Source organism: Globicephala melas, chromosome 19 (genome assembly GCF_963455315.2).
Source record: "Globicephala melas chromosome 19, mGloMel1.2, whole genome shotgun sequence".
In the NCBI taxonomy this organism is placed as follows: Eukaryota; Metazoa; Chordata; class Mammalia; order Artiodactyla; family Delphinidae; genus Globicephala; species Globicephala melas.
Genome location: NC_083332.1, coordinates 9,780,483 through 9,790,933, shown reverse-complemented (window position 1 = coordinate 9,790,933; position 10,451 = coordinate 9,780,483).

Sequence of the window (10,451 nt, the reverse complement as noted above, 5' to 3'; positions counted from 1 at the left end):
TTGAGCTTTCAAATAGACAGCCTTTGGCTTGTTGACTTTTATATTGTATATTTGTTTTCTATTTTGTTGATTTCTGCTCTTATCTATATTATTTTATTTTCTACTTTGTTTTAAATTTGTTTTTCTTTCTCTACCTTCTTAGATCTTTGATTTTTAAATTTTACTTTTCTGATATATACATTAAAGCTATACGTTTCGCTCTAAACATAATGCTTACAGTATCCATAAATTTTGCTATGTTACGTTTTTACTGTCATTCAGTTAAAAATGAGTCCTTATTCCCATTTTAATTTCTTCTTTGACTCATGGGTTATTCAGAAATATGTTGCTTAATTTCCAAACAGAGATATTCTAGTTATCTAACTACTGTAGTGCTCTAATTTAATTCAAAAGCGATTGGAGAGCCCAGAATATAGTCTATTTTGTGATGCCCTTCTTTATTACTGATAACTTTCCTTGCTTTGAAGTCTGCTGTGTCTGAAATTAATATAGTATATATTATAAAAATAATAGATCTGTTGGCAAAAAATTCCCTCAATTTTGGCTTGTTGCGGGAAGTCCTTATTTCTCTTCCTTTTTTTTTTTTTTTTGCGGTATGCGGGCCTCTCACTGTTGTGGCCTCTCCCGTTGCGGAGCACAGGCTCCGGACACGCAGGCTCAGCGGCCATGGCTCACGGGCCCAGCTGCTTCGCGGCATGTGGGATCTTTCCGGACCGGGGCACGAACCCTCGTCCCCTGCATCGGCAGGCGGACTCTCAACCACTGCGCCACCAGGGAAGCCCCCTGCCTTGTAATTTTTTCTTGATAGCCAGACATGATGTGCTGGGTAAAAGGAACTAAATAGACCTTAAGCAATGTGGTGGTGAGGTGTAGGTCGGGTTGGCAGGGGAAGAATTCTACAATCCTATGATTGGTCTCAGTCTTTTGGTGAGTTTATGCCTCTAGACTATGAACTTCACAAGTGTTTTTAATTTTTTTCTCCCTCTTAAGTGGGAGAGTATGACTAGTGTGGGCTGGAGTTGGGTATTCCCCTTCCCCAGGTGAGTTAGGCTCTGATAATACCCCAGCAGGTTAGGATCTGGTTAATTAGTTCTCCCTGGGGCAGGCCTTGTTAGGAAGGACAGAGAGCTCTGATGAATTTTAAAATGGTCCTTTTTCCCCTCTGCCTAAAGCACAAGGGGATTTGTCTCTAGTATTTACTGTGGGAACCAGCTTGAGCTCCTGGAGGTAAATCTCACAAAATTGTGGGGGGCCCTCCTGTGACTGGGTACCCCTGGAGTTTTTTTTTTTTAATTAATTAATTTATTTATTTTTGCGGTACGCGGGCCTCTTTCACTGTGTGGCCTCTCCCGTTGCGGAGCACAGGCTCCGGACGCGCAGGCTCAGCGGCCATGGCTCACGGGCCCAGCCGCTCCGCAGCATGTGGGATCTTCCCGGACCGGAGCACGAACCCGCGTCCCCTGCATCTGCAGGCGGACTCTCCACCACTGTGCCACCAGGGAAGTCCCTATTTATTTTATTTATTTTTATTTTTGGCTGCGTTGGGTCTTCGTTGCTGTGCTTGGGCTTTCTCTAGTTGCGGCGAGTGAGGGCTACTCTTTGTTGTGGTGCGCGGGCTTCTTACTGCGGTGGCTTCTCATTGCAGAACACGGGCTCTAGGCAATCAGGCTTCAGTAGTTGTGGCTCGCGGGCTCTAGAGCACAGGCTCAGTAGTTGTGGCACACGGGCTTAGTTGCTCCGCGGCATGTGGGATCTTCCTGGACCAGGGCTTGAACCCATGTCTCCTGCACTGGCAGGCAGATTCTTAACCACTGTGCCACCAGGGAATCCCCCCCCCCTTCCTGGTGTTTTTAACTCTCAGAGTTGTCCACACTGAGCCTCCAGATTCATCAATTACAGCTCTGGTTTTCCTACCCTGGCACTGGTTCCCGCAGCAGTTTCTGCCTATGAGTCTCTGCTCTGGTAAGTTTTTATTCTCTGTATTCACCTGTCGGGTCTCTCCAATCTTGGGGGCAGTGGTTTGCCCTGTGTCCTCACCTCTCTTAAGGATCCTAGAAGTGGTGATTTTTCAGTCTGTTCAGCTTTTTCCTTGTTAAGATGGAGTGGTGACTTCCAAGCTCCTTGCATGTGAAGCTGGAAAACAGAAGCTACCTAAAGGGCCATATATGCTTGAAAAGAATGTACATTCTGCAGTAGCTGGATGTAGTGTTCTATATGCGTCAGTTAGTTCAAGCTGATTAATTGCATTCTTCAAATCTATATTCTTTATGACAGAGTTTGTGCTTGTTCTATGAGTTACTGCATGAAGCATGTTAAAATGTTTAGCTATGATTGTGGATTTGTCTACCTCTCCTTTTAGTTCTGTTAACTTTTGCTTTATGATTTTGTAGATATTAGGTGCATGCAAGTTTAGGATTGTTACATGTTCCTAAAAACCCATTTAAAACTATGAAATGTCCCTCTTCAACTCTTGGGATACTTCTATCTAAAGTCTACTTTGTCTGATATTAATATGGCCGCACCGGCTTGCTTTCTTTGGGTTAGTATTAGCATTGTATCTATTCTCCCTTTATTTTACTCTAAATCCATCTGTGATTTTATATTTAAAGTGTATTTCTAATAAAGAGTACTTAGTAGGATCTCCTTTTCTCTCAAGTCTGACAATATTTTCCTTTAATTGGAGTGTTTATTTTCATTTACATTTAATATATTTGGTGATATAGTTGTGTTTAAGATTACTGTGTTAGTTATCTGTTGCTGTGTAACAAATCACCCCCAAATTTACTGGCTTAAAACAACAGCAGTCATTGATTATCTCTCAGTTTCTGTGGGTTAAGAATTCATGAGTGGCTCGTCTGTATGATAGTTAAAAATTTTCTACATCCTTGCCAACACTTGTTTTTTTGTTGTTTTTTAAATTTATTTTTTTAATTTATTTTTATTTATTTTTGGCTATGTTGGGTGTTCGTTGCTGCACGCGGGCTTTCTCTAGTTGCGGCGAGCGGGGGCTACTCTTCGTTGCAGTGCGCAGGCTTCTCATTGCGGTGGCTTCTCTTGTTGTGGAGCACAGGCTCTAGGCGCGTGGGCTTCAGTAGTTGTGGCATGTGGGCTCAGTAGTTGTGGCTCGTGGGCTCTAGAGCGCAGGCTCAGTAGTTGTGGCGCACTGGCTGAGTTGCTGCGCGGCACGTGGGATCTTCCCGGACCAGGGCTCGAACCTGTGTCCCCTGCATTGGCAGGCGGATGCTTAACCACTGCGCCACCAGGGAAGCCCTGCCAACACTGGGTATTATCTGTCTTTTTTATTGTTGCCATCCTAATGGGTTGAAGTGGTGTCTCACTGTGGTTTTGATTTGCATTTTCCTAATGACTGATGATCCTGAGTATCTTTTCACGGGCTTATTGGACACTTTGCCCATTTTAAAATGGGGTCGTCTTTTTATTATTGTTTTGAAAGAGTTAATTACGTATTCTAGATACAAGCCCTTTATCAGATCTATGATTTGCAAATATTTTCTTTCATTCTGTGAGTTGTCTTTTCACTTTCAATTTTAAAGAAGTCTAACTTATCTATTTTTCCTTTTGTTCACCTTGCTTTTAAAAGGTTGTTACCACTGGTATAGACTTCTCGGTTAACAGTTTGTTTTCTTTCAGTGCTTTAAACATGTCATTCTCTTGTTTTTTGGCATCTGTTATGGGTTGAATTGAGTCGCCCAAAAAAAGACGTGTGGACATCCTCATCCCTGGAATGCAACCTTATTTGGAAATAGTGTGTTGCCAATGTAATTAGTTAAGGTGGGGTCATAATGGGAAAAGGTGGACCTCTGATCCAGTATGACTGGTGTCCTTATAAGAAGATGGCCATGCAAAGACAGAGACACAGGGAGAGTGCCGTGTGAAAAGGAAGGCAGAGATGGGAGTTCTGCAGCTGCAAGCCAAGGAGTGTCCAGGGCTGTCAGAAGCTAGAAAGGAAGGATTGCCCTAGAGAGCAGGACGCTGCTGACACTTTGATTTTGGACTTTTAGCCTTCAGAATGATGAGACAATACATTCTTGTTTTAAACCACCTAATTTGTGGTACTTACGGCAACCCTAGAAAAGTAATACAGCTACATAGTTTCTATTGAATAGTCAGACACACTCAGAAATTGATGTCTTTTTAAAAAATGTATTGAAGCATAGTTGATTAACAATGTTGTGTTAGTTACACTGTACAGCAAAGTGATTCCGTTTTATACGTATATATTCTTTTTCGTATGATTTTCCATATGGTTTATCACAGGATATTGAATATAGTCCCCTGTGCTTTACAGTAGGACCTTGTAGTTTATTCATTCTATATATAATAGTTTGCATCTGCTAATCCCCAACTCCCAATCCATCCCTTCCCCCACCCCTTGGCAACCACAGTTCTGTTCCGTATGTCTGTGAGTCTGTTTCTGTTCTGTAGATAAGTTCATTTGTGTCATATTTTAGATTCCACATATAAGTGATATATGGCATTTGTCTTTCTCTTTCTGACTTACTTTACTTAGTATGATAATCTCTAGGTCCATCCATGTTGCTGCAAAATTTCATTCTTTTTATGGCTGAGTAGTATTCCATTTTATATGTATCTAATACCACATCTTTATCCGTTCATCCATTGATGGCCACTTAGGTTGTTTCCGTATCTTGGCAATCGTGACTAATGCTACTGTGAACATTGGGGTGCATGTATCTTTTCAAATTAGTGCTTTTAGTGGTTTTTTTGGATATATACCCAGGAGTGGAATTGCTGGGTCACACGGTAGTTCTGTTTTTAGTTTTTGGAGGCAACTGCATACTGTTTTCCACAGTGGCTGCATCAGTTTACATTCCCACCAGCAGTGTATGAGGGTTCCCTTCAAAAAAGCTTCTTTAGAAATTGCTTCTGCGTTCATGTTCTCTCTTGTCTCCTTATGCTACTCCAGTTATACCCATAACAGATCATTTAACAGTGACCCACATGTCTCACGCACCTCCTTTGTTTTTGACTTCCGTTCTTTTGTCTTGGAGCTTCATTATGAATAATTCCTGTTGACCTGTCTTCAAGTTTACTGTTCTTTCCTTCTGTTAGCAGTAGTCTGCTGTTAAATCCATCAAATGAGTTCTTTTAAAATTAACATTATAGAAGTATAATACACGTATGATAAAAGTGCTCACACTACCCTTGTTTGGTTCACTGAGTTCTGCAAAATATCTGCGCTTCCATAATCACCATACAAATCAAGGTACAGAGTGTTTTTATTATCCTCCTTCCAGCCAATCTTCCTTAACTCCTCCAGGCACTCAGAACTCTGATTTAGGTTATGATTGATTAGCTTTGCCTATGCTAGAGTTTATATAAATGAAATAACATCACGTGTACACTTTTAGGGCTGGCGTCTTTCTTTCAGCATAATGGTTTTGGATTGACCCATGATGTTGCATGGATATGTCATGTTCCTTTCTATTGGGTGGTATTCCTTTGTATGAATATACTGCAGTTTGTTTCTGTTCACCTATTAATGAACATTTGAGTTATTTCCAATTTTTTGATTTTATGAACAAAGCTTCTATGAACATTTGTGTAAAGTCTTTTTAAAGATATATATTTATATTTCTTTTGGACAAATACCCAGGAGAATTCTGAATCTTAGGGTAAATGTATATTCAACTTGACAAGAAACTCCCAGTCTGTTTTACAAAGTGTGGGTACTATTTTAGACTCCCTTCGATACTGTGTGAGAGTTCTGTGAGTTCAATACTATGAGAGCTGTAGCTGCTCCGTACTTTTCCAGTGTTTGGTATTGTCAGTCTTTTAAAATTTTAGCCTTTCTAGAAGATGTGTAGTGATATCTCTTTGTGGCATTAATTTGAATTTCCCTGGTAATCGTAGATGTTGAATATCTTTATATGTTTGTTGGCCATTAATACATCTTATTTTGAGAAGTATTCAAGTCTTTTGCCCATTTTAAAGTTGGATTTTAAAAAATCTTTTCATTATTAAGTTGTAAAGACACTTTATATATTCTGAATTCAACTAATTTGGTAGAAAACATAATTACACATATTTTCTCCCAGGTTCTGGCTTACAGTTTCCTTTTCTTAACTTTGTCTTCTGAAGGACAGAAGTTTTCAATTTTGACGTAGTCCCATTTATCTTTTTTTTTCCTTTTATGGTTAGTGCTTTTAGTGTCTTGTCTAAAAACCTTGGTCTCCGCCAAGTTCGTGAAGATTTTCTCCATTTTTTTCTAGAAGTTTTATAGTTTTAGCATTTATATTTAGGTCTATGATTCATTTGAGGTAATTTTTGTGTGCATTGTGAGTTAGCTTCGGTTTTGTTCATGCAAATGTCCAGTTGTTTCAGCACCGTTTATTGAAAAGACTATCTTTTCCTCTCCTTGAATTACACTACATATTTATAGAAAATCAACTTTGGGTCTATATTTGCACCTCTATTCTGTTTGTATGATACATTTCCTTTCACCAGTACCACACTGTCTTGATTACTGTAGCTTTAAAAAACATTTTATTGAAGTATAGTTGATTTACAATGTTATAAATATATATTCTTGGGCTTACCTGGTGGCGCAGTGGTTAAGAATCCGCCTGCCAATGCAGGAGACCCAGGTTCAAGCCCTGGTCTGGGAAGATCACACATGCCGCGAAGCAACTAAGCCCGTGTGCCACAACTACTGAGCCCTCGTGCTGCAACTGCTGAAGCCCACGCGCCTAGAGCCCGTGCTCCACAGCAAGAGAAGCCACCGCGATGAGAAGCCCGCGCACCGCAACTAAGAGTAGCCCCCGCTCGCCGCAACTAGAGAAAGCCCACGCACAGCAACGAAGACCCAACGCAACCAAAAATAAATAAATAAATATTTTTTTAAAAAGTCATGCCAAAAACTGAAGAAAACGTTTGCAACACATATATTTAATGAAAACCTTGTCTCCAGAATATATGAAGAACTCAATAATTAATTAAAAGACAAAACACCACAACAAAAAACAGGCAGAAGCCTTGGACACTTAACAAAAGAAGATATATGAATAGCCAGTAGGCTTGTGAAAAGGTGCTCAATATTTTTAAACATTATGAAAATTCAAATTAAAACCACAATGAAATGCCACTACACACCTGCTAGAATAGTTAAAATTTTAAAAGACTCTCAATATCAAGTGTTGACAAGTACAAAGAATAACACCTTCCTGGTACTACACGGGAAATAGCCCAAACGTCCATCCATAATAGAATGGATAGATAAATTCTGACAAGTTACTACCATGAAATCCCACAGAGTAAGGAGAATGAGCAAAGTACTACCTTCACAACAAAGCGGTTGAATCTCTCAAATGCAATGCTGAGTGAAAGAAGATAGAAACCAGAGTCGCTGGAATGTATGATTCCAACGATATAAAGTTCATAAACCGGCAAAGTAATCGATGGTGTTGGAACCAGGATAGTGGTTACCTTTGGGGGGCAGAAGTGGTTGGAAGAGGGTTTAAGGGGGAAAGGTCTATGCCTTGACCCATTTTGGTTACATAGATTCACTCTGGAAATTCATTGAGCTTTGCACTAATGATCAGTGTGCCTTTCTGTAAAATCCAAAGAGGATAGTTTTATAAATCAGAAAGTGGTAGCCTTTCTTCCTCCAATCCTATTCCCCAGAGGTAGCCATGGATACAAATTGGGTAGTGTCTTTATCCAGTTAAAAATATATTTACTGAGCTGTCTCCACTGTCCCTCACTTTGCATTTTTCACGTAACAGTGTATCTTGGAGGATGTGGCATATCAGAACTGTGAAGAGCTGCCTCCAATCTTTTATCAGTTACGTTGTATTCCATTGCGGGGAGACCCAGTATAAGCAGTCAGCTGTTGAGTGTTTTCCATATTAGCCACTTTGAGCAGTGTAGCAGTGTCCATTTTGCACCTGTGTGAGTATTGCAAAGGGATGCATTCTTAGAAGTGGGGTTTCTGAGTTCAAGGATATGAGCATTTTAAATTTCCCTTTGAAAACCGCTCCATGTATAACAAAGTGCTTTAGGCGAGACTATAAGAAAATGTGGGAGAGCTAGTGATACCATTTTCCGCCTCAGGGCCTCTGGGATATTGTGAACTGCAAGATGATATCTGTGTTCCAGGTGAAGGTTGAATCTCAGAGCAGATGCTTCTTCCTCCAGGAAGCCCTCCCTGATTCCCAGACAGGGTCAGAGAATTCTTGGGCTTCCCCAGCTGCCTGAGCTCCCCACGTCTAGCCCTGACCACGCTGGATGATAGATGTGTCTCCCCACACACACCCCCGACTTGTCAGTTCCATAAGAGCAGGGCCAAAGCTGTTGAAGTCACCACAGTGTCCCCAGCACCACCCTGCACAAGGTTGGGCACAGAGGATGAACTCGGATGGATGGATGGATGGAATTTATAGGACTAGAGAGAGTGGAGACTCAGAGCGGACAGGACTCAGCTCCCAGGGGCTCAGAGAGGGGAGTAGAGACTTGAGGATTGGGAGGGGGGCTTCCAGAAGGGGACAGGGTCTCAAGGAGAGAGATAGAGACTCAGAGAAGGGTGGCATCTCAGGGATAGGCATGGGAACTCAGGTGACTGGGGCTTAGAGAGAGGAGTTAAAGCTGGCGAGGACCACGGATGCTCCGATAGGGGGTGCAAGTTGCAGAAGGCCTGGGAGCTGAGGCTCCAAGGCAGGGTGCGGGCTTGCTAAGTTCCCTCCTTTGTCCTCCTCCTTTTGCAGACAGCGAGACCCAGGCTTGTCTCCTCAAGCTTGACACCTGCTCAGATCTGCAGGGCTGGGGAGGGGCCCAGGGGCTTTGCTGGGTCAGCACTGGACGCTGTTGATCTCTCCCCTACACCTCAGGGGCGTCTTCCACACTGTTCATCAGAGAGGCATTGGGCTGAAAACGAGGGTCCCCACCCTCTCTGGGCAGGGACGGAGGGGAGGGGGCGGGAAGCCCCAGGGCAGTGTGGATCCTGACCCCTGGTGCCTCTCCTTGCCCAGAATTTCCCGCCCAGGTGACTTTTTCATCCTGGCTGCAATTTCACGTTTAGGTGGAGTTGAATTATCCTGATCCCAGTTGACTCAAGCCCAGTTCGAGGAGAGGGCATGGCCGCCTGGAGGCTCCCTGCCTCCCTTTATCTCATCTGGACCGTGGCCATGGGTAGTCGCCTCCCCATCTGGCTTCATCTTTCTCCCCAGTGATGGGGCCGCTTAGCCGCTTCCTGGTTGTGTGACCAGGGTGACCGTCAGAGCCTTGGGGACCTCATCAGTGCACCAGGGAAAATAATACCATCCACCTCACGAGGCTGACGGGGATAGGACCAGGCAGTGAGGCACAGGGTACAGTGAGTTAGGAGCACGCTTGTCCTGGCACACAGCGGGGCTGGCAGACAGTGGCCAAGAGCTCTTGGAGTCTATCTGATTGGGGTTCAGATTCCAGCCACTGCCTCTAACATACTGTCCTAACCTTCTGAGCCTGCTTCCTGCCTGACAGAAACAGTCCCTTCTCCCAGGGCCAGGGGGATGGTGCCGTGAGATGTTCTGCATCTCAGACACACTCAGGGAACCCCTTGCACAGAACAGGTACCCAGTAAACAGTTGCCGCCCTGCCCCAATCCCACAGCCAGAAATCACCTCCGTCTGAATCCAAACAGTGAGTGTTTCACAAGCGCTCTCTCTGGGTTAGGATCTGAGCCAAACGCCTCACACACAGCCTCCTCGCTGAGCGCTCCCAGCCCGCTCGCTTGGCAGCGGGGCTGTTGTCAGAGCCTGGGGTGAGCAGGAGGGGCCCCGCCCCTGGCACTCGTTGGATGGTGACTTTAGCTGCACTCCTGCCCCCATCTGGGCCTCTGTCTCCAAATCTGCAGGTTTGTTGAGCGAATCCTCGGGAGCATCAACTGTCAGGAGTCTCTCCCCCATTTTACAAACATGGAAACTGAGGGAGTTGCCTGGTGGCCTAGTGGTTAGGACTCCAGGCTCTCACTGCCGTGGCCTTGGTTCAGTCCCTGGTTGGGGAACGGAGATCCCGCAAGCCGTGCAGCGAGGCCAAAAAAGAAAAAAGAAAAAAAAGTGGAAACTGAGGCTCAGGGTAAGGTCAGAGCTTCTCAGGGGACCAAGAAAATGTTTGTAATCTAGAAAAAAAGTGGAGCACAACGTTCATAACCAAAAAGTAGAAAACGCCTAAATGTCCGTCAGCGGATACACGGGTAAGTAAAATGTGGTGCGTCCAGACAGTGGAATGTTATCTGCCGATAAAAAGAAATGATGTACTGACACGTGCTGCAACATGATGAACCTTGAAAATAGTATGCAGAGTGAAGGAAGACAGACCCAAAAGATCACTTATTTATTCACAATAGGCAAGATACAGAAACAACCCAAATGTCCAGCAGCAGATGAATGGATAAAGAAAATGGTGTATAGCCCATACGGCAGAATATTATG